At 40.7% G+C, this 25150-nt stretch overlaps 1 protein-coding gene across 1 annotated transcript in view; it reads right to left on the bottom strand.

Annotated features, from left to right (window-relative positions):
- The window catches only part of calcrla (calcitonin receptor-like a), a 42765-nt gene that overhangs the window by 17378 nt on the left and 237 nt on the right, over nt 1–25150 (bottom strand). The gene's annotated exons all lie outside the window — the stretch shown is intronic.

The following is a 25150-nucleotide window of genomic DNA, read 5'->3' as shown; positions in this document are numbered from 1 at the left end:
TAGATAGTTTAAGCCTGCCTGCTACGGCTAATGTTCAACTATCAAAGAGTTACAGGTCTGTAACTGCTCCAGATCTTTTTGTTCTGGGGGCTCTGTGTGCCACATATAGTGAAGCATGTTCTCCTTCTGGTTTGTGTTTAAAGCCCATAGAGGTGGCTTTCTGTGCAGGTGTTCGGAAACATGTCTTAAAAATGTATTTTCTGCATTTCTGAGCATTTCCCAGCACAAACCAGGAGTTCCATAGTGGCTCTCCAGGTAACCAGAAACAGGATGTTAGCATTGTTACAACGTCTGATAGAAATCACAGCAAGTGGCAGCACTGCTTTCAGTGTGAAACTATGTAACAACATTTTTTTTTTCTTCTAGCCGATGAGGAACAACAAGAGTCAGGAAGGATATGGGAGAGAGTGAGACAACCTGAACCCAGGATGACATACATGTAGGTGCATGGCCTTCAGGAGTGGATTACATCTCATTCAGAAGCAAAATTTAATAATGTCTTTCATACCCCAAAGGAACTAGGTCATCACTTGTATGTGCAACATCTCAAGTCTAATTAAATTTGGTGGAGTGGAACAGCTAAACAAACTCTGTAACAGGAAATGAGTAAAATGCATTCAAGAGACGAGCATTCGCAAAAAAGGGGCCTTTAACTTTAAGCATGCAAATATTCATATATCGCAAGTTTGAGGGTAACAGTAGAAAATGTCCAAAGAGTCCTGCCTTTCAGCTCAGAATGCAGTAGGTTAGTCCTAAGTACTAATACATTTAACTTATCAAAACCTGTATTGACACAGTTTGTTAGCAGTGAAGTTTTGCCTGTATAAACAATGGACATCTAATGAGTATTTGCACTAGATGCACAGTATCTAGAGTCAGGTGTATTTGTCTGATGTAATAATTTTATATAAATGAACTTAGTTTTTTGTGTAACTTTGATGTTTAAAAAGGGTTAGTTCTGATTCACCAAAGTCACACAATAACACAAGCAAACTAACCGATTGAGGCAGTGGTAGACCAGCAACTCCCATGTTCTGTGAGGTGAAATGACTGTTATTGTCAAGAGTCTGGTGGCTTTGAAGACAGCATGAATGGATATAACAGCTTCAGTTCCCATTTGGAAAGGGTTGTCTTGTGGATAAGGTAAAGTGGTGAAAATATTCGAAATATATAATTCACTTGCACAGATACTGATTTTTTAGCTGGCTAAAATAAGTTTTGCTGCTGCCCCTGTCCACAGCAGTACATTGCTTAGCATCCATGGCGGTACTCCCTCTGCTTCTCCAAACTGGAGGCATGTCAACAGGCATCTACTGAGAGTAATACACTGACTATAGATAAGTACCACATACAACCCAACTTCCAAAAAAATTGAGCTATTCCTTTAACTCATGCAGGGAAACAGCGGGGGTTTCATACATGCTAACATATAGGCTATTCGGAGATTCGGAGTCGTTGCAAAACAAATACATTAAACACATATTAATTAATTAATATTAAAATGGTACCACGAGCATTATTCATCACTGGAGAAAGCTGAGGCAGTGCGGAAGCCATATCCACACAAGAAGGATGAACTCTCAAAAGGGATGTAGACCTAGGTATAAGGTTTCTACCTCACATGTTGTGATTAAAAAGACCCTGTTATAGTTTTAAAAGTCTAAAACTCAACCCCAGAGTTTTTCAAATGCATTTTCAAAAGTCTCCATTTTAAGGGTTCCAAAGTGCTGAAGAAGTGTGGATGCTTGGCATAAATGTAGCAATGGTTATATCTTTAAAACAAAAAAGTATGAGTGTGGATGTAGCCTAGGAGCTAACTTAATGTCGTCTGTGTCAGTGTTGGAGCTGACTACTACTTGCCATTTCTCAAAAAAAAAATTGTAATACTGAAAATGTCCATATCTAATCTTTCATGACATTGTGATAATGTGCTTTCTATCCCACTGATATACGCCTATCCTTGATTATTGTAAACCTGTGAAACAGATATTTGTATCATCTGGTTAAGAGCTGTTTTACATTGAAAATACACAACAAAACTGTTTATATAACTTACCTAGTAGTAAGTAGTTTAAATATAACTACATATATCTTTGATGCTACAAATTATAGAAACAATGCAGCAAAAGGCAGCTTCAACTTTGCTAAAGCCTTGGTTAGTCATTGCCTGGTTGCCAAAACAAACACTTTCAGTACAGTCTTTCAACACACTGACTAAAAGGCAAAGCAGGGGGGCTGTCAGACAGTACATCACTGAGAGATTTGACCCAGTTGATTCTTACAAGTCTCCCTGCAGCTCTGTCACCAGAGGGACTGGCCCAATGCCTCCTCAAGTCTGCTCAGAGTTAAAACTGCATTACCCTGGGGAGGGAAAGGGGAGGAGGCGGAGGAGGAGGAGGGGCTTACTGAAAGTGGGATTGTAAAACATTATGGTGATGTGCAAATTAGAAACAGCCAGGAAAAGATCAGCTGCACTGTCACACATGCATGCATGCAAACACAAAAATGCACATGCACGCACAGACAGATACACACCCGGCGCTCAGCCTTGCCAAGTCCCCCAGCTGTTTCTTGGCAAAGGCTGTTTTTCATACATTAGCAGACCGATACAGAGGATATATATTGTCAGATGGCAACACTGAACAGACGTTGCAGTTTTCTTTCCCAATCTGCTTGAATGTTGCTTCTATCTAGTCATGATTTGATTCTCATCCCATTTTTGTTTTTTTAGTGGTCATACACATTTAACTAATCCTAAAGGTGGTAGCGAAGAAAAAAAGCCTTTCCCCTCCCATCGAAATGGAATCCATTTGTCATGGTGGAAATTTCCGGCATAACATTTTGTTCACATCTGCCATAAATACCTTGTGTATGATGGAACCAAAAAAAGAAGCATGTTTTGTACAGTACGTGCTATTGATAGCTGCAAACCCCAAAACACATGCTGTAGCTTCATAGTGATTAGCGCTGGTAGAGCCACCGTACATGGGAGAGTATGATCAACTCCACATCAGCTGTTTTTGAATGATAAAACTTTGGGAAGTGAATTGATCACATTGGTTGGTCCTTATTCAAACCAAATGACACTGGGTATTACAAAGAAAATATGGTTTCAATCCTATGTGTCCTAAACCAACCTTGTCTCCTACTGTCCTAAAGTACGAAACGCCTTATAATAACTATTAACAATTTATGTTCATTGGCAACAGTTCCAGTATTGGCAAACAGAGGAGTGTCTCAACATTTCCTCAACCATACTGTACTTGGGTAGTCTCACATAACCTTAATGTTGTCTTTACTTTAAAGCTGTATTTAAATGTTTTGGCCACTAGGGGGCAGCAGGACTGAGGAGGCGAGGACACTATCTGCAGATAGCCTGTCAGTCAAAGTGACTTGCCCTTAACTATGCGTTACTTTAAGCCTTAATACAGTTGTCATGAGCGGGGAAATTATCTATAGGGACCAAAACAGTTTTTTTATACCAGGCTGTAAACATGTTCATTTCTGCTGTGAAGTTGGGCATTTTAACATGGGGGTCTATGGGGATTGATTAGCTTTTGGAGCCAGCCTCAAGTGGCCATTCAAGGAACTGCAGTTTTTCCCACTTCTATGTTGACTTCATTTTTCAGCCCTTAAAGGTGCCACTTGGTCTAGTGCTGCTTCAATCAGTAAGTGTTTAAGTAAAGCCCATAAAGTATTCCAAATAAAGTGTACTCTTAAACTGATATTTTTCTTTTGTTTAGGTGGGACTTTTTAATTGACAGAATTACATTTTGCTGCAGCCCTGTCCACAGCAGTGTATTCTTTAGCTTCCATGCGGGTAGATTTGGTTTATCAAAGATGGTAGCACGGTACATAAAATAAGCACAGCAGAAACCTCAGATAGGTTGGTGCAAAACATGTAACTAAATATCTTTGGGCTAAATATTACAGTTATGGCTGAACATGACAGCAGAAATAAATATTTATGCCAATTTAACATATTTCTGCAACTGAAATCAAATTGCTTGTTGGTAGCACAATGTCATGGTGATTTTGTCTATAATCTAATTATAAAATTGTTATTGATGATTGATGATTGATTGATTATCTAAACAGATGCCCGTGGCAGCATTGTCATTGTCTTTGATATGTTCCTCATGACCATTTTGCATGTTTCAATATAATATGCTATTTGAGGGTTTTAATATCTTTTAAGGATTTGAGGTGTCAAGCTATGCCAAAGACAAAAAACAGTTTTGCTACTGAAAAACTTAAAAAAAAATTAAAAAAAAAAAAGCCCCCAAAAAACATCATTGGCATGGGTAGGTTCATATGGTCCAGAACAGTAGCTAAAACTGTCACTTCAGCAATGCTTTAGAAAAAAAACCCATAGAGTAACTTAAAAAGTAAGCATGTTTCTGCTCAAATACACGACCAATAAGAAGTTATCTGTATCCTTTCCTGTTGGCAGCTTCTTAAAAGCATTGCTGAAATCCAGAGAGCAAAAACCTCTAACGCTTTGTTCTGGCTGGTTGCAGAACAGTATCAAAGTATTTGGGAACAAGGCTTCAATGATTGCAAATTAGTTTTGAGGCTGTCTGAATTCAAAGACTATTTGAATATCTCAGCTTGAATATACGTCAAAACTCATCAGTTTTGTATTAGCTGAAGCACACAAGTCATGGTCACCAACATGTCACCCATAACTGTTTTCTACCTCTACACAGACGTTGGCATGCCTCAGTAGCAATTTGTTGGAGTCCATTTCAAGCAAAGAATGAAGAGATAAATGAATGACGGCCCACAAAAACACTCACAATAACTTAAAAAAAATCACATACTTCATGAATATTCTTTGCTAATTTCAGCTCAAAGCTTAGAGAACAACCTCTCTAGAGGCACAACACTTGATTATTGATCTGTTTGGGTCAACTTCATCCAACCACAAACCAGTGCAAACTGTGGGTGGTCCACTATTATCTGTAGTACCTCAGAGTGTTTCACAGAAGTGGTTAGTCATGTACACTTTGTACAAGAGCTGACATCACCTATTACATCCGCCAGCACGCAGAAAGATACCTGGAAAAACAGTCTATGCATAACAGCTGTTGTCTTCCCGGCCAGTGCCAGAGCTCAGCCTGTACTTATCTACTCCCACTGTCCCCGCAGAGATGTTGTTCTCTGCTGTAAACATCCTTCTGCCCTCACAGGATGTTTGGCGCCTGATGCTCAAAGTTCCTCTCGGTGGCATTCGGATGTCCATTAGGCTGGTGTAGGCTTGTAACATCATTACTGCCCTTTTCTATACCAGGATACAGGCTTAACTAGAGAGGGAAGTGGCCAGGAGAACTGATTCAGTCCTTAGATGCAGAGGCACGCACAATCAATATGAGAATATGCCCCATGTCTCTGTTATTACTGCTCATGTTGTAGTTTAACTTCTCACCAGTGCTACCAAGACATATTCCTGCACATTTCCTGCATGGCTAATAAAATGACCCTGACTCTTGAAGGAGTTTGACAAGTAATTTAATGGCCCATAAATCTGCAATAGTCTCTTTAATGTGGTATTTTTTCAGTGCAAATGCTGAGCAACAAACCATCCCAACTAATACTGCATGCTTTCTGATGCATCACGCAGCATCTGTTAAGAAGGCAAAAATAAACACTGTACTGCTGCACTGTATTGTTTGCTTGATCCTGTTATCAGTAGTTGAAAGTAACACACAAAACTGGTCACTGGGGTAAGTATCTCGTGCTTGCTGTACAAACAAGAAAATACCCAGCATGGGAAATAGCGCAGTTGTGCTGTCTGGATCGCATCTTCAACGACCTGCACAGTTCCTTTTATGGAAGCAATTACAGGATAGAGCAGACTGCATCTTCAAAAGAATTCATATCTACATAGATCCCATTATTAAAATTCCAATGATGTTTTCAATTTTTTCATTATGGTGTCAGATCAGAAATGCTTTCTAATCATACCTCTGAGATGTCTTGTTGACATGATTAATTCACGAGCACAACTGGCTAGTCCTCTCAATTTTAGCGTCACCAAAGACAGCAACAATAGCCTAGTTTACTGAAAGGGCAGTGTTACTGCCCCCTACAGAAAGACACAGCTTACTGCACCTACACACTGAAAATACCAACAGTGGATCCACTATTAACTTTTTTCCCCCTCATTCCAACTTGCAATAAAAAAAAGACCCTTTAACAGGTGATATTGTAGATATGGATGTACAGGTTGCACGATAAATGACTGGTTTGGGTAGTATACCTTTCTGATATTTCGGAGGGGTATTCCATATGTGAGGGTATTTGTGTTAACAGCACACAAACAATTATACAATGATCCTGGCTTAGGCTACTACATGTAAATTAACATAAATTGCAGTAAAGTAGGGCTGTCCCCTGAAGGGAAGAGATTCTTATCATCCGTTGGAGACCCCTCAGTCGACTGAGACTGCTTCAAGTAGATGTCGATGGGATGTTTTGGTCCCCAGATTTTGCTGCAGAGTGATCGCCATTGACTTTCACACCACTCTGTGGTACAGAGAGCTGTGGACACACAGGCAGGTAGCCTGAAACGCAAAAGAAAAAAAGAAAAACGCACTTACCTCATGTGATCGCATGATTCAATGTCCAAAGGCACAGACAATGCTCCCCAGGAGTCACATATATTTAGAAAGGGCTCATTTTCTCCACTATAATTGTCGAATTCCGCGACCAATAGCCTAAGCGGGGCTTCCATGATTTAATTCCAGCATTTTCCCGCATGGTTTAATGTTGCATATAAGATATAGCCCATGTGACGCGCATATCCAAATACTATAATGTAGGTTATTCTAGGTTGTAATTGGCTATCGGTCTTATGTGAATGAATGGAAAAGCTGCTGATGTCTTCGTAAAGTTGACAGAGTCTGTCCCATTCTGCAAGTTGGTAACTCGACCACTAAGCACGCATACAGACCTATGCACTGGAAACAGGCCATCACACTTGTGTATCTAATTTGGTGACAGGTAAATTTCAGAAAATATGAAAAAGAGAAGAACTAAAACATTCATACATTTTGTGTATAGGCTATGTGTGTGATGGCCTATTAATTAAACTTTATTTCCAGCACCTGTAGCCTACAGGCTATGCATGAATGGGACAGACTCTGTCAACTTTACGAAGGCATCAAGCTTCTCCATTCATTCACATAAAACTGATAACCAATTACAACCTAGAATAACCTACATTATAGTATTTGGATATGCGCATCACATGGGCTATATCTTAAATGCAACATTAAACTATGCGGGAAAATGCTGAATTAAATCAGGGCCCCGCATAGGCTATTGGTCGCAGAATTCAGCAATAATAGTGGAGAAAATGAGCCCTTTCCAAATATATGTGACTGTTGGGGAGCATTGTCTGTGCTTTTGGGCATTGAATCAACTCGGCTGTATTAAAAGGTAGTGCTTCTGTGTAACACAACCAGTTGTTCAACCAACTGTGTTTCAGTTTAAATAAACATTCCAAATATTAATATCAGTACCTGCCTCAAATATCCAGTATGGGTTGGGCTGTAAGAAACAGTGACAGCCCTCACACCAAGTTGTTCGGTAGCTGGGAAACTGTCCAGTACCTGAGGTCCACAGCTGGTGAATGAATGAAAAGGGAATAATATCTTGGCAAGTTCAGCTGGAGCATGGGCTCATGATGGAAGTCACATTCTAACCAAGGCCAAGCACGACCACAACATATATCTTTAAACTATGAAGCTGCTGAAAGATGTAACATAAAGACTTTGTATGACAGAAAAAAACATGATCAACTGGATAACATGGGCTGACGTAAGAAGCAACACCACCCCTTTGGCAGTAATATAATATTCTCCCACTGAGATATTTCAACATTCTCTGCATGTGTGCTGCCTCCCATCATATGGATTTATTTGTGTTAGTTTTCTTCAGTTCCATTGTAAACATATGTTGGAAACTGAAAGAAAGTGGTCCATCATGATGTGTTTACTCATGCTCACAATCCCAGTTTCACTTTACATGCAGCACGTGCAGCACGTGTCCCTGGTCTGTGTCTTTATCGGTCAGGCTTGCGTTACCTTAACATCAAACGCGTTTGTTGGGAAACAGCTTGAGGAGTTCAGGTGTTAGTGCAGTACATTACCTCAAACTAATGAGCAAGCCGATATGCTGCATCCTGTTGGATTGTCTGTGCATACATATGCTTTTAAAATCAGATGCAGATAATAGAGAACTATTAATAACCTCTCTCTGTTTTATTCTTATGATTTTTTAAGTATTTCCTTGTGTCTATATTTACTCACTCTCTGATGAAATGCTCTACCTTTTTATAATCTCTTTAAAAACGTATCCTGACAAGGAAGTCTTGACATGGCCAAGGAGGAAGGAATAGGTTCAGTTTCCAGCCAGCTTGGTCTCCCACTGTTTTCTGTCATTTTAAGAGCACAGTAAGAGCTGATGATTGAAAGAGTGGACAGAAGAGAGTCTACAAAACAGGAAATTCTAAGAAAAACCTACTGCTGTCTATGCTTGACATGTGAACACAAGAAACAGGAGGAGAAGCCTTTAAGAACGACATGGAAACATGGTCCCTTCTGAGAGCCACCTCTCTCAATCAACAAGACCAAATCTAACTGGTGGTCGTTTCTCATGGGATCAGCTGTACATTAAAATAATCTCTCCCATGTGACAGAAAACATGTCTGAATTAGAGTTTCACATCTCAGCCATTGATCTTAGCAAGCCCCGGAGATGAGAGCAAGCCTCATGCAAGCCTTCATGTTGCCAAGGGCACCACCAGATGTCAGGGAAAACAATAACAATCCCACACAGATGTGAGGGAGGAGACCTCTTTGTTTCATAAGAAGACCTCCTCAACTCTCAGTCCACCCGCCCTGACTGATGCACGCAATATTCTTTGCATTAACATGGCAAGAGGGAGGCTGCGTTCCCGCGGATGCAGTGCAGACAACAACCCAGATGCCAAAGTATTCATGTCACTGCATTCACGCCCTCGTTGCCAGCATGCCAACGTTCTCAGGGCAAGCACATGGATCTACTTACAATGATGCTAAAAAGAGGAAAAGACTGCATTCTAGTATGCAGCTCATGGGGGGAAAAGGAAGGAGAGGCTCATAATAGTGCTGAATATTGTTTGATGATGTCAGATATGCAACCATTCATGGTGGTCATTTAAGCCCTCGAGGCTGCACGGTTAAAGGACAGATGATGCAGCACAGTATTTCAAGGAATTATGAATATTGAAAGATTCTGTCGCCCAAGATCTTCTTCCAAGGCTAATGTTCAGCACCGGTGCAGAACACAGTGTGCTCTTTTTATAGCACAGCAGATAGTTAATGCGTGGAGAGGGGGCTGGTGGAGTTCTTGTTGCTTCATAAATTAATGTGAGCTTTATGTTTTACAGTAGCCATAGTACTATAGGTGCATGCACTGAATGTAATGTGGGATTTTGCAGTATTATTAAATACAGTGGGAACTAGGATACAGGACGAGAGTAAGAAAAACAAAGATGTAGTGAGCAAAGGTGGATGATTCAATATTTCATAGCTCCTACATAACCGAATCTACCTGACATCACTACTGTTATTCTTTTTTTTCTAGTTAAGTACATCAAACTACTTAAAAACTATTTAAAATGGGAAAACTCGTAGCTCACTCAGCCCCTCCACGATCCGCTCTCTCTCCCTCTACGTTTATCAAGAGACAGTGGCTACGGTTACATGATGGCTTCTCATTCGGAATGAAATGAATCTGAATGAAATCATTCGGAATTAAAGTGTTTCCAGGTAGTTTACATGGGAAATATTAATTCCGAATGAGGGTTTACATGGGAGATCCATTCAATCGCCTTTATTCAGGTCTGCGCAAGGTTTGGGGCAGGGAAGGTTTCTGATTGGATAGGGGGCGGGGCGGATGTTACGTGTTTACGTTTACCGGAAGAAAACACTGTGGTCCTCGCTCTGGATAACAAGATGCTTGACGACGCCGTTATTAGTGCCTTTTTCGGGTGTGTTTTGCTTATATTCTTGAAGCAGCAGTACGACAACAACCTTGTTCTGCTAATGCTTCATCTGTTGAGCAGGAGAAGGGAGGCAGAAGACCGTGCTGTGGCGAATGGAAACCGGTGAGTGCAACGAGTCCGACTGCTCTAGCTCAGCCCGTTGCTATGCAGCCCGTTGCTATGTGCGCTATATACATCATCGCACCAGAAAGGCAAGGAAACGAGCATGCGCAGAAAGACCGGAATGAACTCAAAGAGGAATGAGTGTATACATGCACACAAAACTCTTTCATTCGGAATGACAAACGGAATAAACCACCCCCTTTAATCGGATTTAATTTTCAATCGGAATGACCATTTTTCAATCGGAATGACCGTTTACATGACCACTTTTAATCGGAATGGCCGTTCATTCCGATTAAAAGTGGAATTAAACTGTCCATGTAAACGTACTGAGTCACACACCGGCAGTCAGCCTGCACACACACACACACACACACACACACACACACACACACACACACACACACACACACACACACAGGGCTGAGTGTTAGCATCACACAGCACCTATCAGTTATTAACCGGTTAAATGACAGATTTGAGACATTTTGGTGATAGTGTGGTTCGTTGGGACTGTTAAATAGCTTGGTGTTGGACGTTAGCCGCTGGATGTTATCCCAACAATCAGCTGCCTAGCACACTGAAAACTAAAATAACTGATGCTCACAAAGCAGGAGAAGGCTACAAGAAGATAGCAAAGTGTTTTCAGGTAGCGGTTTCCTCAATTTGTAATGTAATTAAGAAATGGCAGTTAACAGGAACTGTGGAGGTCAAGTTGAGGTCTGGAAGACAAAGAAAACTTTCCAAGAGAGAATAGGATTGTTAGAAAGGCAAATCAAAAACCTCATTTGACTGCAAAAGACCTACAGGAAGATTTCACAGACTCTGGAGTGGTGGTGCACTATTCTAGTGTGCTGTCCTGTACAAATATGACTCAAGAGTCATCAGAAACTTTTCCTGTGTCGTCACCTCAAAATTCAATGTCAGAAGTTTGCAAAGGAACATCTAAACAAGCCTGATGCTTTCTGGAAACAAGTCCTGTGGACTGATTAAGTTAAAATAGAACTTTCTAGATTCAATGAGCAAAGGTATGTTTGGGAAAAAAAGGGTGCAGAATTTCATGAAAAGAACTCCTGTCCAACTGTTAAATACGGGGGTGGATCGATCATGCTTATGCGCTTGTGCTGCAGCCAGTGGCACGAGAACATTTCACAGGTTTCACACACAAATTCTTGCAAATTTTGGAGGCAAACAGTCCCCCAGTTGTTGAGGTTAACATGTTAGCAAACAGCTGCGTTTTTCCACATCCAGCTAACACAGAGAAACATAAGCATCCATTTGGAGTAATACTTTTGTCCACTTTATGAACCCAATGTCCATTTTCTCTTTGATTCTATTTTGGTCACAGACTAACTCTTGAGAAATCATTTGGCTCTTTAGCTGCTAAATGCTTCACTATGTTCACCAGCCAGCAGCTAACTTTGTCTGTCTGCTGTTTGGTGATGGGCAGGTTGTGTACAGTGGGTTTATTGGGAGCTGTTGGGCTGAAAACTGCTGCCTAGTGAGGCTAGAAACACAGCTGATGAGAGCAAAATTTGTGTGTCAGGAAATCAAAACAATGTGCTGAAAGATGCTAAAACCTTCCACAGAACTGAGGGGATCTGCAGGGTTGGTTGTGTTGATGCAGCAAAACCAGCAACACCTTTCACATGACCCAGTCATTTGACCCATATAGTCAGTATAAATATATTGTCTGGCGTGGCTTTAAAACAACTGGTCACATTTTGACATATTTGACTGGATCTGAAATGTTACTGCCAGACTGTTATGAAGTCTCTTATATTATTTGCATAAGCTGATTAATATGTTTAAAATAGTTTTGTTTTACAGTGAGGGCTTAGTTCATGAGGAGTTCAGTTAGGGCAACACTGTTGCTGAAAAAAAAATGCTTTGAAACTGTTTGAAACAGCTAAACCTCGCCCAAAAAAGAACTGGGTGCATTATAGCACTATCGTTGGTTTTTCATCTACTTCCTACAGGATATGGTTTCAGACACTTCTTACCACCTACAGTATATACAAGATGAACAAAAATATCATGTATCTGCACTTTAGGCATCTATAAAAAAAAGGCAGCAACACAGGTGAGTCATACTGTGCTGGATGTCAAGTATGTGTCAGCGTTAAAAAAAAGTCCAGTTCAATGCGAGTTTTGAAAACATAATTAAGCAGCTAACAAAGTCCCAATGATGCCAGATACACAGTGCCTCAACTCTACAGTAGGTACATGAGTCACAAGATATCCAGAGCTATTTCATGTAGAGAGGGGAACAGTGTGAAAAACTGCCAAACGCACACATTATCAAAGAGGAACAGTGGCCACCAGTGCCAGCTCACTGATGGAGAGAGATGCACTGTTATTGTATAAGGATGACCACTTAATATCACAAAACTATGTCCTCAAAACTAAACTAAGATTTAAATCAACACCCACTGCGAATATGGAGGTAATCAAAAGGAGTCTCTGTAAAGCCAAACTAAGGGCTCATTCCCTGATTTTTTTTTTTTTTTTTTTTTTTTTAAATTTTAGGAAATACACTTACTCACTTTTTTTCAGGGAGTTAAATGAGAGGAAAATGTGATGTCTGATACTGCTCTCAGTGTATAGTAACATGTAGCTAGAGTCAACCGTTCATTAGCTTAGCATAAAGTATGAAAATGGGGCAAATGGCAAGGGATGCCGTGGTCACCTCAATACAATGAGTTGAACTCAAAATGTCAGCTGTACCACTTTTAGTCTATGTACATCAGATAATCAAGTAAAATTCACTGTAGCATAGTAAAACGAAAGTATATTAGCATAAAGTCCTTAACTCTCACATTAACAGGGTTTTCAATTAGTGGTACTTCAATGGCATAATAGAATTCATTCAATTCATTTATGACTTTTGGTTTTGGTGTGCCACCTCAAGATTTTCAGTGGCCACATCTGGCCAACCCTTTGAAAAAATTTAAAAAAAAAAAATTTTGAACAACTGGATTAAACTACAGAACTGTAGATTTTAAAATAGGGCTGTCAAATAACGTGTTAATTTTGATTAGTTTATCGCAGAAAAAATAACGCATTAAAAAATTTAATGCTGATTAATCACGTCCCATGGTGCTCTTTGACCCAGTGCATCATTGAAGGCCACAATGGCTTTGACACATTATGGAGGCAGATGAGAAGACGCTGCTTGGCCCCGTGAATGGAACATTTACACTTAAAAAACTGTTGATAGGAGCACCATTCTCTGCAGTTTCTGCAGTAAGATATTTTTGTACCATGAGAGCCTTAAATATCACCTCAATGCAAAGTAGTTAACAGCGAACCTGGAGGTCCCAGCGAGCACAGCCTCTGATGCTAATGCTAGCAGCCAGCCTCGTCAAGCCCCACTCGACCAGGTGTTCAGATGCAAACTGCATAAGTCTACTTGTGACCGACGAACTAACTCTCTTTCTAAACTGATTGCAATGGACTGCAGACCGGTTTCGGTGGTAGAGGACAGGGGTACAATTGTGTAAATCCAGCAGCTTTACTACAACACATCTGGCAAAATTCATTTGAATTGAAATTTTACAAATACTTTCATAGCTCAGTATTCTAAAGCTCACAAATTAATATGTTATGTCTATTTAGTCAGTCCAAAAACCAAAGTGCAAAAAAACCAAAACAATTTGTTATAGTGCAACACATTACTCTCTCAGTAAAGCCAGTACCTGATTTGGTTTTTGTACGGATTATACAACAAGATGTATTGTGTTAATTAGTGAGCTTTAGAAGTGCTGGTAATCGGATTATGTTACTATACCTTTGGACAGAGCCAGGCCAGCTGTTTCCCACTGCCTCCAGCCTTTTTGCTAGGCTAAGCTAACTCTCTCCTGGCTCTAGGTACATATTTACCATGCAGACATGAGAGTGGTATCTATCTTCTCATCTAACTCTCGGCAAGAAAGTGTATTTCCAAAAATGTCAAACCGTTACCTGAAGAGGATACCAAACACTGTTGAACACGCTGCTGTGTGTCAACAGGCATGCCATTCATTAGCTGCTGAAAAGATAATGTTTCGTTTCCCCTGAGAATGTGACATGGCATTAGTTTCATCATTATGTGAACATAACAAACATCACAGTAGTCTTCAGTTACTTTTTAAGAGGTTAAGAGTACTAGAGGTCTTACCATAGAAAAAGGATCCTATTCCACAGGCCTCCGGTCTACGTAAAGGAAAAAATAGTACAAATACCGAGATAAAAATACACTGGTTAAAAATAAACCAGGCTCCCTTGTACACTGCACCTGTATAGCTGCTAGTAATTCTCCTTGGTGTTAATGTAAATGTTTTGATGCAGCTATGGGCCTTCTAGGCTGCGTTCAAAATAGCCTAACCTGCTGAGCATGTGCTCACTCTTTCACCTGAGGCATACAGTACAGTCTGGTGGGAAACTGTGGCTAATTCCACCAATTCCTTCCACTACATGGAGACACATTTTCATGGGTCACTAGTTTTTCTTTGTCAAGTGCTTTAAGTGCACTGACAGGCTGACAGCTTTTCACAATAGTTTAAGCTTTCTTGGTTTTTCTTCCTTCCTGTGTGATATTTCTGCATCCTAACTGGCTATTGCTCCTGACAGATTTTAGTTTCATGGCTGTGTTTGTTACAGCGATTAGTACTCATTAAACTGGCATACAGCCGGAAAGGGATTTTCAGGCCAAAAGCTGACCTGGGAGTTTAAATGGGTGTTTACATGTTCTCTCAGATTTTATTTGGGGATAAGGAAATTGTTCTTCATATCAGAGGGGTTCATCAACAATGCTTCAGCTCAATTATCAGCTTTTTTTTCTTTTGGCAGGGGAAACATTGTAAACCCAGAAAGATGGCCTTTGGGATCTCTCTGCAAGCAAGGCGAGCACCACTCACTAATCCTCCCCATGTTCAGTGTCATTCTATCCATCCGGACATTCCCAGAGCTCCATACCGCACTCACATTCTCTGTTAGTAAAAGGAATTCTCAAATTCCCAAGGTAAGATATGTGACTTTGTGAGCACAGAGACACAAACAAAAACACCAGCACGGAAGATAGGTAGTTATCCACTAAAAAGTCATTTCATCACATGTGTGATAGGGTATAAAAGATGTTATTTTGGAAGATTTGAAAAGTTTTGTCTCACAGTCTGATTACATCTCTTTAAGCATTCACTGGCGTCTGTGAACACACAGGCTTTCAGCACCGTGTGAGTGGTTCCCTTCTGATATTGCCACGACAAAAATAACTCTGGAGCTCGGTCAAATTAGGTGCTGCTTTAAGAGTGCCTCGAGGAAGCCAAGGAATATCCTCCATGTGCTTGCTGTGGGCCCTAGACTTGACCTCCAAGGAACAATTCACGTCATTACTAACAGGCTCAAGTTGCTCTGTATGCCTTGGGTTTGTGTTACAAAAACATTTAACTGCTTACATGAGTGAGATATTGTGAAAATAACCTGAAAAACTGTATGAGGGGTTTTGGAGTCTGAATTGGGGTAACTATTGATAACAACCACCAATGCCAACATACATTCACAGCTATAGCAAAAGTGAAACCACTCACAGCAGCCAATAAAATAAGGCTGCCTGTAAAATAAAGTTTGCAGGTGGGATTTCAGGTAGGTAAGAAAATGAAACAGCAGTATACTCAAGGCACCAGGCCCCCTAAAAGCGCTTAGCCTTGCTTCCAGTTTTTCCCTGTGGCCACTTACGGTACTGAAGCAAAAAATCCCCTGCAGCCCAAAAAGCATTTTCCTCAAAGGTCACTATTTTAAAGAGATAGATTATTGATAGAGACTGTTAACATGTGTAAAACCTCTGCCTGTTACCAAAATCAGGTAAAAATTCAGATGTTTATTGTGGCAAGTCAAAACACTCACTCAGAGAGTGAAAGTCTGGCTCTGAAATCTCACGTCTCGTGAGATTTGAGTTGTTGCAGGAAGTTAACGCTGGAGTGACCTTACAAACGCAAGGAGTTACTCTGTTTGGAGTAGTCATGGCTGAATTTTTACCTGATTTTGACCAACGGGATCTGGATGAGCCATTTGAATTTGATGACCGCCCGTATTTATTTGAACACGGAGTATATGGACATACACGGACGCAGAGCTCATTGAAACTGAAGAGCGGACGAGGAGAGAGAGGAAGCAGTGTTACTTCGGTATCACATATACTAAAATTGCAACAGGCAGAGGAACATGTCCGAATCCAGCTTAAGGTAAACACAGACATTCATTTCTCCTTTCTGTTATAATGTCGGATAATTATACTTAGAATCCGAGCCTATCTGTGTGGAAAAAAAATGCACTTTTAGTGGACGTATTTTGATGTTGTTTGACGCTGTCTGAGTGTCCTATTATTTAATATAGCGCCACTCACGGGCTGCAGGCAGGTCAGCCCGAGCTTCGTACTGGAGAAATGTCAAATATTGAACATCCTATCACTCATTTAGATAAAAGCAGATCGGAAAATAGGGCCCAGGTTAAAAAAAAAAAAAAAAACATTAGTTCCCCTTTAAAAAAGAATGAGGCAGTAGCAGGAAAGTTAATGTTGGTTACTTAAACACATTCTCACTTCCAACTAGTCAAATACTGACGCTTGGTCAGTGGCCCTGCACAATAAATGATGTGCTAGGTACCCTCCTGCATCAGTTTTGGGTGTTCGGGGATGACATGTCAATTTACTTTCTACATTCACTGTTCCTTTTCAAAATAAACTTCAGTTTTCAAAGGTAATTTACAGTTTCTGCTTGTTAAATGCATGCAGTCTTTCAAAATAAACTTAAGTTGGTAAACACAACTTTTGTTTTTAGTATTACTTCCTTAGTTTAGGCAAGAAAAGTATGTGGTTAGGTTTGGGAAAAAACATCATGGGTTGGCTTAAAATAAGTATGCTAGTTACTAAAGTCAGATAATGTCATGTAATGTATCTCACTAGCATAGCATGCTAGACATACTAGCAGACAAGTTATTAAAATTACTTGATTGACTTTTGGTTTCACACAGGACACAAACAGTGGACTCCAGGGTGAAAGTCCAGAGTTTGTTTAATCCATCCACCTCAATTCCCGTCCACCGTATGCAGACTTTCTCGTTTTTATACAGTAAAGAGACTTGGCTGGTTGTTCAAAGTCTGTAGCTCTCGTGCTGTGCAGCAGATTGCTGTTTGGCTGTTACATTGTGTATCCGCAAGCTGCTTAGCTAAAGTGGCAGAGCACTGTGTGTAGGCTATTTGACAGTGCGAACAGCCCCATACAGAATCACTGTAGCTGCTCATGTGAAAGAGAAGGAAATAAGACCTAAAGCATATTTGTCACATTTGTATGTGCCATCTAAGCTGTTTAGAGCTAACTAGTTGACGGCAGGCAGGTAATTCAAAAGTCAATCTAGCTCACAAAGCAGTCGATCTCTCTTCCTGCAATGTATTTTAATAAACGATACTCCAACAAGATCATCTTAAGAAGATGCTATTTTCTTGAACAGAATCAAAATGTCAGGGTTCTTAATAAATGGATGTATTGTTGTGGGTAAATAATAGGCCATCGCTGCAGTGAAAATGTTTTAGAAAGAGTTTCATAATCAACCAGATGCTCTAGCCACTTTCCACGGCATGATATCAGTCATTTGTGTTTAAGTGAGACTGCAGTTGATAACTGTCAAAGGAAGGCAAACAGTATTAACTTCTGTAATTACCAGGCCCAGCCAACATTAAAATCTTGGCACCATGCCTGCTTTACTAAAATAAAACATGCCATTTCAGTTAGCCTTTAAAAGTGAATACAGGCCGCTTTCTTCATTTTGAGAGCAAAGACATATTAAAGAAGATATTGTGTTTCAAGCATGTGAATGTGCGGAAAAAAACCTCATGCTGAAGGTTTCTGGTTTAACTAAAGGAACAAGAGAGACCCTCCAGGCAGTCAAAGTTGAGTATTCATCCAGATCACGCTATGAGTTGCGATAATGTCCAGTATAAAGTAATCAGTAAAGCAATAATACACTGTGGTTTTTAAAAAGGGGAGCAAAGTAATTTGGGACTTTTATTAACCTTGGAAACCAATTAACTGCTAGGTTTTTGGCACAGCTTAAGGCAGCCTGAGTTTTACAATAATAATAGTCACATTTTCACAGTAGAGCAAGTTAGCTAATTGGAGATCCCACCAAAGTGTCTGCTGCAGACATTTGCTCACAGCAGCAGAAAATGCAGGGTCCAAGAGAGGTCCAAAGCAGTGAATACTGGCTGGAAACAATAAGAAGTTGTGTTGCAAGAACAAAAAAAAAAGAGGTGCTTCGCTAGTTTGTGGAGACTTCTCTGTATCTTGCCGGTAGAAAGAATTCTAAAAATCCATCTTGATGACAAAACAGTACGGAAGGTTCACCTTTGGAAGACAAACGGACAGACGCACAGAGCTTCCAAGGGACCATTTCCTCTATTCTTTATGCCAGAAGCCCCCTGCTATGCAGTAAATCAGGAAGCCTGTGTCACTAACAGTTTGTTTAGCCCAGACAAACAAGGAACACCCTTAGAAACCGCACAGCCTCTTTCCACTGTCCTCGATCCTCCACAAAGCACTGCAGTGCGCACTGCCAGCCACTGCACATAGACAAAGCTCCCCAGATGCTGCTTCTGAAGACATTAGCCCATGACAGCTCTCATCAGGCACCTTGTGTGCTGAAATTAAACTGGAGAAGGGGAAAAAAAATATGACCCTCCATAATGTATGAGCGGAAAAATTACCTCAAAAGGTTTCACATCCCCGAAACTGAATCCAGAACCTGAGGGGAGCACTTTGAGACTGGTGCATATGTGCATCATTGTGCTTTTGTGTAATACGATAACTTCGGCCTGAGGTAAGCAGACAGGAAAATACATATAATGTGTACTTGGGTTGCTGATTTGATCTGAGCTGAAACACAATGAAGGTTCAACTTGAATGAGTTTAAAGGACAGAAAAGATGGCGGAAGGATATGAAATTGGTCGTCACATCCTTTAATAAATACGCAAGAACTCTTACAGTGTCCACAACAGAACAGGGAATATAGGAGGTAAATCAATAAGACACAGGCTGCCGTAGTCCAGTGCACCTCGATGATTTATGAGGGGTTAAGTTTCACGAGAACCGTCATTACTCTTGTGACTGTGAATCGGGTGGCCTTTGCACTCATCACAGTTTGCTGCCAGCAGTGTTTGTAGGAAGTTGGATCCTTCAAAGCAGCATCAGTTAAACATGCATGGAAGGCAGAGAGAAAATCCTCCATTTGCTGCTTGACTGCAAACAAGTGATCCTAAATTCAACCCTAACACACCACACAGCCACTGTATGACAGTATCAGCTACAGTGTGAATGAGATTCCACTGGCACAACCTACTAAATGCCATTGCTTTAGGAAGAGATCCACCATACCATGGAGACCTCAAAAGCTTTGGGTGCTATGCAGCCAAGACCTTTGTCTTGCCCACATTTAATAGCTGTTTCCTGGACTCAGGCAGTAAACATGCAGCGTGATAGTTTGGGGGTTGAATCTGTCAAGTTGCATGACATTCCCACTGCTCAGTCAGCTCATGTATTTAGTGTAGGCCCGGGCCATTGGAAGACGTCAGAGCAAAAAGGCCTCACAGACTCATCTCACAGCGCTGCCAACTGGCAGCTTGGATGTGTTCGCTGTCCAAAGCGTTCTGATGGCTGACATGCATGGACAGTGAAGTAAAAACCCAGTTTCACTTGGCTTATTTTTTGGTATTTCTAAACATGTCCCATGACATCTTACAAATTATGATTAAAGGGTAATTAAAGTGGGTAATTTTGTTTATCAAGTACGACTAACAATATTTTTTTCCTAAACTTTGCTTTATCCTGACAGTAGTACATGAGGCAGATAATCTGTGATCAAATCATGCTCCAATGCCTTGTCGTAGTGCTCCTAATGGTTTCTGCAATAATCACGTAAACAACCAATCAGAGCCGAGGGCTCTCTAATGCAGCTGTCAATCTTGTCAGTCACTGCTCATGAACTGTGGTAAAACTGTCAATCTCATCAGTGCTGATCAAATATGAATCAAGATTCTGGCACTGCATGCCTGTATCTTGTCTCAAATGTTTTGAGAAATATATTTTAGTGTACTGTTTAGCTGTAAAACTTTGCTGCAGCGAGAGGGCGGTGCTTTGTTTTGACTCAACTTTTTTCAACATGGCAGCCGGTTAACAAACCTTACAGCTAAATGGCGCAGTAAAATATGTTTCTGAAAAGAGATGAGATGAGAAATATGCAGTGCAGTTATAGAATTGAGATTTGTATTTGATTATCGCTGCAGAGTTTGACTGCAGTTCACGAGCTGGGATTGACAGCTGCTCTCTCTGAAAATGACCTGTGATTGGTCGAAGTGTGCTATCACATTTAAGCCCAATTCAGACCAATGATTCGCGACGAGACGAAACCGTTTTGGAAGGTTGCAGAGAAAAGTTGCAGCTGTGTTAACTTGCTGGTCTAAACTCGACTGAAGCCCGCTAATGGTGTCACCTGCAACTCAGCTGGTCCATTCACCGGCAAGCTAGTTTTAGAACATATACATCTTGTCACCTGTTTCAACAGCCAATCAGCTTGTAGTGAAGTCCGCTGGTCAGGTCAAAATGACCACAGGCGGCATGTTCATTTGCTGCGGCAGGTGCTCTGTACCCTCACAGTGTACTGGTATCAGACGGTGGGCTGCTGCTGCTGCTGCTTGCTGTACAGTGGTGGAAAAAAGTTTTCGGACACCCCATGCATTTGTGAAATATTGCATTAAGAATCACTCTTAGGTCTTCAAGTGCAATTTCTTTTAGTACAGTCACAGCCAAAATACTAAATAAATCCTAAAAAAAGCCATTAAAAACTTAAAATTGATTGGTTCCATAAAAATACATTAAAAATTTTGAGTATTGGGTCATTTTGGTACCAGTGATGAAGGTCGTTCTTTTTATTAAAAGACACAATTTTTGTTGCCAAGCTTCGTGTCTACATAAAGCCAGCACATTTGAAAGTTCTTCAGACCCAAAAATGGCTAAAACAAGGAACCTAACGCAGGAAACACGCCTGAAGATAAAGATTCTCAGCCAGGAAGGGTACAGCTGCCGCCAGATAGCCAGGAAGTGCAGATGCAGTCCTTCATCAGTTGGATACACTCTGCAGAAATACATACGAACCAACAGCTTGGAAGACAAACCAAGATCTGGGCGTCCAAGGGTTTCTCCAGCAAGAAATGACCGCATCCTGATCCGCACGTGCAGGCAAAACCGCCGAATGACATCACAAGAGCTTCAGCAGCAGTGGTCAAACCAAACTGGTGTCCAGTGTTCCACCCGCACTGTGATCATGGCTTAAGGTCCTACAAGGCTATCAAGAAGCCCCTGATCAATGAGAGACAGAGGTTAGCCCGGCGTCGTTGGGCCCAGGCACACAAGAACTGGACAGCCAGGAATTGGAAGAAGATTTTGTGGTCAGATGAGTCCAGTTTCCAGCTTTATCTTCCTCCTACTAATGTGAGGGTGCAGAAGGCCAGGTGAAGCATTATCTCCAGCATGTACAGTACCTACTGTCAAGCATGGTGGAGGCAGTATCATGGTTTGGGGATGCATGAGTGCTGCTGGTGTTGGTCATCTCACTATCTGTGATGGCACATTGAACTCTACCAAGTATTGTACCATTCTCCAAACCCACATGCTCCCTTCTGCGCGTGCACTGTTCCGTCGAGGTAAAAACTGGATGTTTCAACAAGATAATGCCCCTTGCCACACATGCAAGGCCAGTAGAACTTGGCTGCAGGAGCACAGTATCCAGGTCTTAGAGTGGCCAGCTCAATCCCCGGACATGAGCCCCATTGAAAATCTGTGGTGGATTATCAAAAGGTCTGTTTCAAAGCATAAACCAAAGAATTTAGAAGAATTAAAAGCAGTAATTCAAGAAGAATGGGACAAGATTACCCCTCAACAGTGTGAAAGGCTCGTGGAGAACATGCCAGCCAGGATTAGAGCTCTACTACGTGCCAATGGCAGGACTACTAAATATTAATTTGATGATGTGATGGTTTATTTATTTTTTGTTCAGTTTTGAACACATTCTCTGTTATTTGTTGACTTTGATACCGACAATGTTGAGAACTGACATATTGAAACTGTCAAGAATTTAGTTTTGTTAGTTTTTCTTGTAAACAATAAACAAAAAAATATAATTTGTATTTGTTTGTATCTGTCTAATGCAGCCACACCTTTTGAAACACAAAAAAGATTTTTCCACAAATATTTCATGATAATATTTGAGATTATGTAAAATTTTAAGGGTGTTCAAAAACTTTTTTCCACCACTGTATATGCTAATGCCCCCTCACACACACACACACACACACACACACACACACACACACACACACACACACTCATTGACTGATTAATTGCTGCTGGTTTTTTACATTATCTTGGCATATTTTTTATGAATACAGTCCATCTGATGCTCGTTTTGTTTAAGTTTTTTGGAGTTTCATCACTACAAAACTAAGTATAGCCACTCACTATCACTATCCTCATTCATATTATATTCATCCACAAAATCATCCTAAAAAGCTGGAAATCAGAAGACAAGTGCAGAGAGTTGTTGCATATAGATGATACACCATCTCATCTAGTTGCATTGGTGTGAACTGGCAGGTTTTTAGAACGTTGAGGAACAGTGCATCGCAAGTAGTTGCCTGTGTCATCTTGTCACGAATCTTTGGTCTGAACTGAGCTTTAGATTTTCTGAGGCCAGAAAACAGAACCACTTTCATACCACTTGAATTACAATATGCTTTAACTTTATTGTGGGATTTTTGCCCAGTGACACCAAAGTTAAACTGCCTACCACAGCTTTAAGTGCATAACTTCTAGTAAAAAATTTACAGTCATTCACGGAAACATGTGTCAGTGGAGCAGCAGGACATTCATACTGCATATAGAGAGGAGTATGGCTGTAGAAAAGTGGTTCCTTACTGGACTTTTTTGTAAATGATTAGATAATTTTACTCCCTGAAGCCTCTGAAACTAGTTGAATAAAAGAAAAGAAAAAACATTCTAGCTGAAGTGCTCATGACTCATTTACATACATAACTAGTGATGGAGGTCACAGGTAGACACTTCTTGACTTTAAGGTTCCTAAAATCCAATTTTCCCAATCGGCATCTTTTCACATACAAGATTTTGTATTTGTGTCTCTCTTATATTCTCCGAACTTGTTTCGAGTGTGCGGTGATTTCATGGGCTTTTGTGCACCAATTACAATGCATGTGATGAAAGACGTGGAGCTATCTGATCAAACCGCACCCACAGTCCTGATGAAGCAGATTTGCAGAGTGGAGGTTTTTAAGTGTTAAATGAAAAGAAAGAAAAACAACAACAACCAAGGATGTTGTTTTAAAACTAAACGCTAAATTAAGTGGTTGTTCATTTAGTCATGATTGTTTAATATTTCCAAGGAAAACCTAAGTATGAAACCATGTTTCTTTAGTTGCATTTTGATGCGTTCGAAAGATCAAACACTTTCTGTTTTCTTTCTTCAGTATTTTACAATGAACACAATCTTTCCTAATCTAAGTGGTTTGGGTTTCCTAAACTTAACCGCACAATGTCTGTCTTTTGTTGCCAAGGTCTGATGTTGTGGGGGAAATTTTGTAAAGGCTATTTTATGTCCGGTTTAAATGTGCAACAATTTGAACTACAGCATATAAAAACAGCACATAAATCTGTGGAGTGTGATTTTTTTTTACACAATTTCATTCTTGACAATTGCTGTGTTTATCCATTCATCAATACAGAAGCCTAAATCAAATGTAATATACACAGCTGGCACACTGCGAACACTCCTCTTCATCATTGCAAAACCCATGAGGAGTTCAGTTTGCAGCAGCAGCCGAACTGCATCACATTTGACCTGTTGACAGAAAAAGTTCACTCATGTCCACAAACTTGGCTGTAAATAACCACTGTGGTTGTGTTGCTCCTGCTCTGCCACCTCCCTTATAGCGACCCTGGTGCATCTCTCCTCGGCACAGTGCCCTGTCATCACATCCTCCTCCTACACAACATCATCACCATCACCATCATTCACCATCACCAACCTTTTCTTTTTTTACCGTCCAGCCCACAAACTTCCAGCATGTCCAAATCTGCTGCTTATGTAACCATGCAGATGATTTAGCAACCATCGCTTACATCAAAGCCTCGGTGCTGAATGAAGCTGAATCACTGTTGCTTTCCATTTCAATCAATCTGAAAAAAAAACGCCTGCGTGTATTTCATCCCTTCATACACTTTAATGTGGATTATTTAATCCGATGAGTGGATGTCAAGTCTGGTGGACTGTACAGGAGCAATCCGCGGCTGTATAGCTACAGTCAGCTGAGTCAGCCACACATACAAGCCGATATTAAAACTGATCACTATAGTTTAGCCATGTGCCAAGAATATTAATATAATCTGAGCGTTTAGAAAACACTGCGTACTCTGATTCCCTTGAAACGGCGTTTACGCGTGTCCATAAACCATGACTACCATACTGTGGGCTACAGCTGAGCACACCGTCAGTACATCATTCGACGTACAATCTTCACATTATGAATAAAAGCCACATAAAGGTGAGTCCTGATATCTCTGAACACTATGCATTATACATGGCATACACATGATCATGCACGGCGCGCTCGGGTGGCCTAATGGTGTCCAAAACCCACTTTAGACCTCTATTTCACTATATTCTTCCATAAGATCCACGTTTTTCTTGACAGAGGGACACTGCAGCTGAACTGGACCCAGTTATGGATGCTCACACTGGTATTCCGATGTTTTCTAATGGATCGAGGACATCACAGTATATGGCTTCAATGCACATGCCTCGACTCTGTAATCCACACAGATACAGCTGAAATGACCTCGATAAACACACAGCGATGGACAAAATGCATTGTCAACTCTGCATTAATTCTACTCGACG

This window comes from Epinephelus fuscoguttatus, linkage group LG13 (genome assembly GCF_011397635.1).
Source record: "Epinephelus fuscoguttatus linkage group LG13, E.fuscoguttatus.final_Chr_v1".
NCBI lineage: Eukaryota > Metazoa > Chordata > Actinopteri > Perciformes > Serranidae > Epinephelus > Epinephelus fuscoguttatus.
Note: the sequence above shows the minus strand (reverse complement) of the source record. Positions and strands in the feature narration are given on the sequence as shown.